Raw genomic sequence first — 9,667 nt, 5'->3', positions numbered from 1 at the left:
GGTGCCACCGAAACTGATCGATCTGATGTCTGAACTCTACTCTGGTACTGAGAGTGCTGTGAAGTGTGGTGGTACCATCTCTGACTTATTTCCAGTTGTTACTGGAGTTCGTCAGGGATGTGTACTTGCCCCCACACTTTTCAGCACTTGTATGGACTGGATTTTAGGGAGGATGTCGGAGAGATGAAGTTGCGGTGCATCGTTTGGCAATGTCAAGATCTCGGACCTTGATTTCGCAGATGATGCAGTCATCTTTGCGGAGACTTTAGACATCCTCTTGGGGGCCCTCGAGGTGCTGAATGAGGAGTCGGAGCCGTTGGGATTACGGATTTCTTGGGTCAAAACTAAGATCCAGGCTTTCGGTGACATCTTGGATGCTGCTGTCCTGTCTGTGTCTGTTTGTGGTGAGGATGTTGAGGTCGTGGATAGATTCACTTACCTTGGCAGTGATATTCATGTCTCCGCAGGTTGTGAGCCGGAGGTCAATAGACGTCTGGGTCGGGCCTGGGGAGTCATGGATTCACTGGATCATGGGGTGTGGCGCTGCCGGTACCTGTGCGGGAGGACGAAAGTCCGAGTCTTCAGGTCCTTGGTACTTCCAGTCTTGCTCGATGGGTGCGAGACTTGGACTTTGACCAAGGATCTGAGACAGAGACTTAATTCCTTTGGTACCAGGTCTCTTCGAAGAATCCTTGGCTATCGCTGGTCGGATTTTGTGTCCAACGAGCGGTTGCTGAGAGAGACTCGGATGAGATTTGTTACCTGCATAGTCCGTGAGCGTCAGCTGCGGCTGTATGGACATGCGGCTCGTTTTCCTGATGCTGATCCTGCTCACCAGATTCTCTCAGCGAGGGAGTCTCATGAGTGGAGGAGGCCAGTGGGCCGACCACGTGCCTCATGGTTGTAGCAGGTTGACCATCATCTCAAGGAGATGGGGATGGGCCTGGCATCTGCCTGGGGGATGGCCAGATGGAGGCCCCTGGAGTACCGGCGGAAAGTGGACGCAGCGACGCACTGTTCTGGCACATGCTCCCATACCTGACCTGACCTCTTCTTTTCCCCTTCTGAATGGGTAGCTCACTGTGTCACATCCACACAACACATATGTGCACAGAAGTGTAGCTGCGACATCAAGAGGATTTTCTGGTACTTCTTGCTCAACACTTCTACCAGCTCATGAATAGGTAGGTATTGATTCTGCCGTTGTATCCAGAGTTCTTGCAATGTGTTCAAGCAGCAGAAGTGATATATACACAGCATAATTATGTCTGTATCTGTTGCATGCACAACAGCTCGATGGTGATCAAGATATTCCACACAATATGCAAGATGAGCAATAATCCTTGTGTCTGCCTCTTCATGTTCTTCACAAGGTAAGTCCAGAACTGAACTTGATGCTGATGTGATGGAAAGAGTGTGACCTTTGTTTTCCATCATACCACCAAGAATGATGGTCACTCCATCCGGAATAGCTTCAGGACTCTCACAAAGGGAAGTGCCAATGAAGTTCTGAAGATTTCCTTTATTTCTTGGATTCTTCATGAGTAAATTCCAGTCCGGAATTTCTAGACTCTTGGATGGTGAGAATTGTCTTGCCTGGTCTGTCTGGTTTCTCCTCTGCTGCTCATCACCCTTCAAAGTATGGCTATCATCAAAATCATACTGATCACCAATGATGTTGACACAGTTGCACATTTCAGGTTTCAACTGCAGGAGCTTGCGAAGATACAGCTGGGGAAGTTCACCAAATGTTTTCACACCCATTTTTTGGTATTTATTTACAAATGCCATTGTGTCTACCAGATAAACTGTGTATAGGTCACTCTGTGGTAATGATGGCAGCTGTAAAACAACATCCTGCTCAGCTTCAGCAATTAGCACTGCCACGAAATCAGACTTGTTGCCTTTGCGCATTACAAACCCCTGTGCTAAGCGTGGATCAACCTCAAACAGGGATGATGGGTAGTCTGTCCACTCATGGGAAAATGCAATCTGTCTTGTGACTGGGTCGGCATCTCGATAGAAACACAGCACACGTGTAGCTGCAGTCTCATCTTGATAGATCCTGATTAAACTCTGTTGCCTTGATGGGTTTGATTTCTTCTGTGAGGAGAAAGTTACCAGCTTCAGTGGTTCAATCTTAATAGAGACCACCTCTTCTGCTTTCATAATGGCTTCCATGCCCTTAGCTTGAGCATGGACCAAGTCTTTTGAAGCATCCTTCTCACCAGTTGCTCTATTGAGCAGATCCACTTGGTTGTTACACTGGAATGGGTTTATCATCTGCTGGCATATCACTTTCTTGATCTCCTCAACATGCATATGTTCTTCTGTTGCCTGCTTCTGTGTTTCTCCATGATGAGTAGATTCCTGTTGGCCTAGATTAGCCATAGACTTTATGTTCTCTGATACAGCTGTGAGAAATGGTGCTGTCTTCACATATTTATCTCGAGCAGCTGGTGCCTGAGATATGCCTTTGAACAGAGATGTCTTCCCTTCATTGTTGTATGTCTACTCCAGGGCCATGTCACTCCAAACACCATTGAATTTTCCTTTGGAAGAGTGAACTGTGAAGTACCCAACCTGGATCCAGCAAACCTTAACCAAACTGTGTTCAATAGAGTAAGAGGATTTTGTGGGTAGGGGTAACTTTGGTTGACAAAAATGTTAATTTTCTCTTTAAAAATTGATAGAACTCACTCAAATTTGCTGTTTTAATTAGCCATGGATACCATGTTCATATCACATTAAGAGAAATTAGTATTCTAATGCAGCATCTGCCTATGATAAGAAAAGTTCTAAAGGCCATCTTCAAAAAACGTTATTTTTAAGGCATTTTTCACAAAATTATGTACTTTTACGAGGTTTACTTCCACAAAGGCAATTTTTTTTTTGTCATTTTACAATGCACTGATTGAATTCTTACATTTAGTTCACATTTATTTTTAATGAATGTGATTTTTTAATTTTTTTAGAAATTTTATTGACAATTACTGTTTTATCAAATTTTTCAAATCTTCCTCAAACAAAAACGTCCGCCAAAATTTTTCGCAAGAGCTTATGAATTGCCAACATTGGTTTTCATGAACTGCAAACATATATCTAAACATCCTGGGGGTGTAAAATTTTATAGCAGAGGCTGTAAGGTCCAACCCTAAAACAGCCTCGTACACAGGTTGGCTCCCGGACTAATACGACATCTTCTCAACACACGCAAGCAAGCAGCCGGGGAGACAATCGATCAGTTCCTGCACGCTCTGAATCAGCTGGGAAAAGACGGCAGCTTCCGGGCCGTAAGCGCCGAGGAACACCGAAAGGAAGCCACACGGGAGGCATTCATCCAAGGACTCAGATCAGCCCACATACGGCAACGCTTACTAGAGAAAGCGCAACCCACTCTTGACAAGGTAGTCGATCAGGCACGAGCGATGGATACGGCTCAGCAGCAATCTGAGTCATTTGGGACACCGATGCTGCTAATGAATGCTGCTACGGTGGGAACTCAAGGAACCCCACTGGCACAGACACAGCCAGACATAGGGGATGGAGAAACACCCGAGGAGCCGGATACACAGGCCACGTCAAACTCCTCAGCAACTGCTCCGGTTGGTAAATGCTTCTTTTGTGGGTACAAAAGGCATCCTCGTCAAAAATGTCCCGCCAGAGATGCCACATGCATGAATTGCGACAAGAAAGGGCATTATGCCAGGGTATGTAAATCTACTCGAAGGAGAAATAAACCCACTTCTGCGGCTCTCTACTCGCAGAATAAATTGACTGCAGCCTCCCCGGGGAATCTATCCAAGACTATCATCAACGTACGAATTAACGGGCATATGGCTGAGGCACTGATTGATACCGGTAGCTCTGAAAGTTTCGTCAACAGCTCGCTAGTGAAGGGCAGGAAATGGGTAATCCACCCGACTGACAATACGGTATGCATGGCCGCCACCTCACTACAATCCCGCGTACGAGGGTACTGCAAGGTTGAATTGGACGTAAAAGGGTACACGCATCGGGATGTAAAGGTACTGGTGCTTCGTGATTTGTGCGCAGACGTAATTCTGGGTCATAATGTCCTCAAGCAGCACACGAGCGTCGAAATACCCTTTGGAGGAAGCAAGCCTCGTCTAATTTTAAATGCGTTGACCACCGCGGACGTGACATCCCCCCAGCTGTTCGCTAACTTGTCGCCAGTCTGCAAACCGATAGCGATCAAATCGCGGCGATATACCACTGCTGACATGAATTTCATCACTTCGGAAACCAAGCGATTACTGGAAGAGGGAATTATAGAACCGAGCGATTCGCCATGGCGCGCACAGGTGTTAGTAACCAGCAGTCAGAACCATAAGAAACGAATGGTTGTCGATTATTCCCAAACGGTCAATCGCTTCACCCAACTCGACGCCTACCCCCTGCCGCGCATAGATGAGATGGTCGAACGCGTGGCCAATTATAAGGTATTCAGTACCATCGACTTGCGAAGCGCCTATCATCAAATTCCCATCTGAGAGGAAGACAAACCTTACATTGCATTCCAGGCAGGGAGGCGCCTCTACCAATTCAGGAGAATACCTTTCGGTGTCACGAATGGGGTAGCTTGCTTCCAACGGGTTATGGACGACATCATCTCAGATGAAAACCTCAAAGACACTTTTGTTTACGTGGATAATGTCACAGTGTGCGGTAGGGATCAGAGGGAACATGATAGGAATCTGGACAGATTCTTGAGCATTGCTAGAAAATATAATCTGACTCTCAACTACGAGAAATGCGTATTCTCGGCAAGGTCAATTGACCTTCTCGGCTACACAATAGCCGACGGCACAATTAAGCCTGATCCTGAGCGATTGCGCCCGCTCCGTGAGCTTCCACCACCTCAGGACTTGCAAACAATGCGCCGGGTGATCGGGATGTTCGCTTACTATGCGAGATGGATTTCGCAATACTCCGAGAAAATACATCCCCTAGTGCATTGCAAAAACTTTCCACCAGATGCCGCTGTTGTAAGAGCTTTCCACAACCTCAAGGATGATATCAGTAAGTCCGTGGTTTTATCGATCGAGAGCTCGGTGCCCTTCGTGGTGGAAACCGACGCTTCAAATCACGCCATAGCTGCTACACTTAATCAGTCTGGGCGGCCGGTCGCGTTCTTCTCGAGAACTCTCTCTAGAAGCGAACAGAGACACTCAGCGATAGAGAAGGAAGCGTATGCCATCGTTGAAGCGCTGCGGAAATGGAGACATTATTTACTGGGAAACCACTTCACGCTCGTTACGGACCAACGATCCGTGGCATTCATGTTTGATGGGAAAAATAACGGGAAAATTAAGAATGAAAAAATTATGAGATGGCGGATAGACCTAGCTTGCTACAGTTACGACATTGTTTACCGGCCCGGGAAAGAAAACCCTGCTGCAGATACCTTCTCCCGGGTCTACAGTTCGGCAACAATCAGTCAGGCTTTGCAAGACCTCCATGTGTCTCTGTGCCACCCAGGGGTAACCAGGATGGCACATTTCGTACGCAGACAAAATCTTCCCTATTCTGTTGAAGATATTAAACAAATGAATGCTTCATGCCCTGTTTGTGCTGAACTAAAACCCAGATTCTATGGCGCGGCATCTGGCAGACTGATCAAGGCCACTTCCCCCTTCGAGAGACTAAACATCGACTTCAAAGGGCCCCTGCTGACCGAAACAGACAACAGATACATATTCACCGTTGTTGATGAATATTCAAGGTTCCCTTTCGCGTTTCCGTGCTCGGATATGACCTCGGGCACTGTCGTGAAATGTCTCTCTGACCTCTTCGCTATGTTTGGGAGACCTTCGTACATACATTCAGACAGAGGGCCGTGTTTCATGTCGGCCGGGCTAAAACAATTCCTATTAGAGCACGGCATAGCAACTAGTCGAACGACGGGTTACAACCCACAGGGAAACGGGCAGGTGGAACGGTATAATGGAGTTATTTGGAAAGCCGTAACTCTGGCGCTGAAATCGAGAGGACTGGGCCCCGAGCGGTGGGAGGTTACCCTTCTCGACGCTCTGAATTCCATACGCTCTTTGCTCTGCACGTCCACAAATGCCACTCCTCACGAACGAATGTTTACTCACCAACGACGTTATGTTGACGGTCAAACGGTGCCCAACTGGCTGACCCATCCCGGTACAGTGTTCATGAAACGCCCGGTACGACAAAGCAAGTATGAACCCCTGGTGGAGGGGGTCGAACTCATTGACACTAATCCAGAGTATGCTCATGTCAGGCTCCCGGATGGCAGGGAGACCACTGTGTCGGTTCGCCATCTGGCTCCCTCAGGTACTCCTCCCGCCGGTACACCACCTGCTGGCACTCCTCCTTCTGACATTTCCCCCCCAGGAACTCCGCCGGGCGACGGGGCTGCCGCGTTCCACCCGAGAGCGATCGAGGAGTCATCCCCGGCACAAGTCGAGGCTCACCAAGAGGATCGGGAGTCTCCCTCAAGTGAAACTGCCGTTTACTCCCGGAGAGGTCGACAAATAAGGCCCCCTCGACGACTCAATCTGTAAAGGGGATTATCGGCATTCTCGCTGCTCATGCTCCTATATGCTCATTATATCATATATCGATGCTCATTTCCATGCTCCTACAACTCAAAATAATCACTGCTTGGCATGTATGCTTCTGTAGATCTATTAGTCCGCGTTGCTTGAAATGTATACTCCTATAGTGCTAAAGCAATCATGGTGTGTAAGATGGGCCCCTCGTTACATTTTAAAGGTGAGGAGAATGTGGTGAATTGAGGTGAATTGAGGGACATGACGCGGTATCACATGTTGTGCGTCTCGCGTATAAGGGGAGGTCTCTGCGGCACGAGTGGTTGTCCCCGGGGCATTGCCATTTACATCGGCTGTTCACTTGATGCTCGTTAACTGAAGGAGCTCATTGACTGGTGAGAATGGAGATTATATTGAACTCCGTGCTTACGCAAATTTATTCTGCAATGATTAATTGCCCATGTATACGTTACTGCTTATGTACTCCTAGCTGAACCTGTATTCCCCGGTGTGCCCGTAGAAGCGGCTCCAATCAAATGGAATAAAGCCTAAACTCTGAAGGTTCATCTCTCGCTCTCATGACACCCGTCTTCATCGTGCAGTCTTCCCTCTATCGTTCCTATCTCCCGTGTCTCTGCCAACTCTTCACCCTTTACCTCCCTTGTCTCCACTATTATTTCCGTTGTCGTCACCTCGTGTCTCGTCTCACACGTTTTGGTCTCCCCATTTAATTTCTCCCTTTCGGTCATCGTCACGACCCTCGCCCAACACGCCCCCCGAATTATTTTTTCACCCGCCTCCACCGCGGGCCTGTCAGCCGTTGCACCCCCTTCCAGCTCGTTTGCTCCCACACGTGGAGTCGCCATTCCCAGCTCCCTGGTCACGGCCTTCATGCCCGCCTGCAGGCATCGGCCCATGTTCTGCCTCTCACCCCGGAGCTTTTTCGTTTCTTCCCTCATTTGCCGTGTATTCACATCCATCGTCGTTTTCACTTCGTCCATTTGCTTGTTCATTCCTTTCATTTCGTTTTTCATTTCATTTGTGTTTGTATCCATCTTTTCGTTCATGCTTTTTATTTCATCCATTTTTTGTGTATTCGCATCCATCCTTGCTGTCATTGCCGCCAGCATGGCGCATAGCTGGGCCATGTCGGGTGCACTCAGCTGAGCCGTTTCGGCAAGGGTTGGGGAAGGGTTTTGGTGGAGAGGGGGGGGGAGGTGTCATACACCGCGGCCGCTGCCGCACCTATTTCGGGCTCTGGGTTCAGTTGGATGAGTTCGTTTTCCTGTACAACCAACATTTCCTGCACGGGGACCCCATCCTGGACCATGGATTCTACATTACTACACATATACATTTCTAATACCCCCGGCTCCCGCTCGCTTTGAGACGCCATCTTGCTTCTCGTGAAGGGTTAATTTGAATCGCTCGTAATTTGGAGGGAATCGGGGGGTCGCTTCTCTCACCTCTGGACCGATTCCCGTGAATTTAGCTGGAGACAGGAGAGCCCGTTTTCCTGTTCTCCGATACCAGTTCCTGTTCCTGTTTTCCTGTTCTCCGATTCTCCGATATTCTCCGAAAGCACACATATACAATTCCACCAAAAGCACATAGAAGGAAAAGAAACACAATGCAATTTTACACAAAAAGCAAATGTAAAAGCGAAGACACAATGCAGAGCTATCCGACTACCGAGCACACGGCAACACTTATACAATTCTACTTCACAGACGGCGCCGACAACACATACCCAAAACCAAGAAAAAGAACACCCTCAAGGATGAGGCGGGCCTGAGGCCGAGACCGGGTCGGGCCTACCCGTCTGGTGATGAGACGCGGAGCGGCGATGGTGCCTCAACTCCGCGGGCCTCGCGGACAGTGTCTGGTAGGGGGTGGGAAAAGGGGCCCCCTTGGTCGCACTATCTCAGCGCGGGGGGAAACAGGAGGGGGTTGCTGATGCTCGGGGAAAGGAGGATTTTTACTCTGTCTCGAGTCCCGCGACGAGCGTCTCCACCTCGACCAGGTCGCGCCGTCGGCCTCCCTGGTGTGCAGCTCCCGGCACGACGCGAGCACCCCCTCGTCTGCCTTCGCCGCCTCTCCACAGCTCCGTCCTCTTCGCTCCGACTCCAACGCACACGACGACGACGACGACGACCAACAACCAACTTTTCTGACGAACGCAGCCGCTTATATAAGCCCCGTGGCTTCGCCTTTGACCCCCTGCCTTCGACCTTTCACCTCGCTCCCCATTGGCCCGAGAAAAAGTGGGCGTGAATGCATTTTGATCCATAAATTTGCATATAGCGACCGCCCTCCAACGCCCTGGAGGCGGGGCCAAATCGCCCCTCGCTCACCGATTGGACGGAACAAAAGTGGGCGTGTGTCGTTTTTGATCCGTTTTTGGAGCGGAAAATCCGTGGTTTTGCACACGCTGTTCGGCGCGCGCCCTGCACGAGTCCAACACCGGTACCCACAAGCGGCGCAAGAACGGTGGCGATGCGACGGTTGCGAGGTGTGACGTGAAGCGGCGCCGCGGTGGGTGGTTGATGTTGTGGTTGGTGGTAATCATGGCGGTTGGTCCAAAATAAAGATAGTAAAAGAAAAACGGCTATCCTGAAGAGTCGCAGCACGCATGAATGACATGTATTCCCACTAGACAACGGGTTTGGGCCTAACTACACATATACTTACGGAGATATCTCACCTAAGGGACCTGAATGGTGGTTTGCGAATTTGGTAACCACAACAATATATATATATATATATATATATATATATATATATATATATATATATATATATATATATTGTTGGGGAGCCGGGCGTCGGTGGCGAGCACGACCGCGAGGTGGAGCAGTAGAGTCTGCTCCACCGAACACCCGGAATCTAGATCATGCTTCTCGGAGAACTCTGAAAGGCACGGGTCCCTTACAGGACCGTGAATCGCCAATAATTCGGCCGCGTGAAATAGGGTTAATTGCCAACTTCAATATACCTAAGTATCCACGCGGCAAAGCTACTGGGGAATTCACACCCTTGGCAGGCCTCGAGCAGAACGAGCCGTTATCGTGCTCGAACCGTGCGTAACCCGAGCGGATGGTAACCAAAACCCGTCGGTCCAA

Source organism: Eptatretus burgeri, chromosome 8, assembly GCF_056783735.1.
Source record: "Eptatretus burgeri isolate ZD-2024b chromosome 8, Ebu_testis_v1, whole genome shotgun sequence".
In the NCBI taxonomy this organism is placed as follows: domain Eukaryota; kingdom Metazoa; phylum Chordata; class Myxini; order Myxiniformes; family Myxinidae; genus Eptatretus; species Eptatretus burgeri.
The sequence above is the reverse complement of the archived record's forward strand: the minus strand, read 5'-3'. Positions refer to the sequence as shown.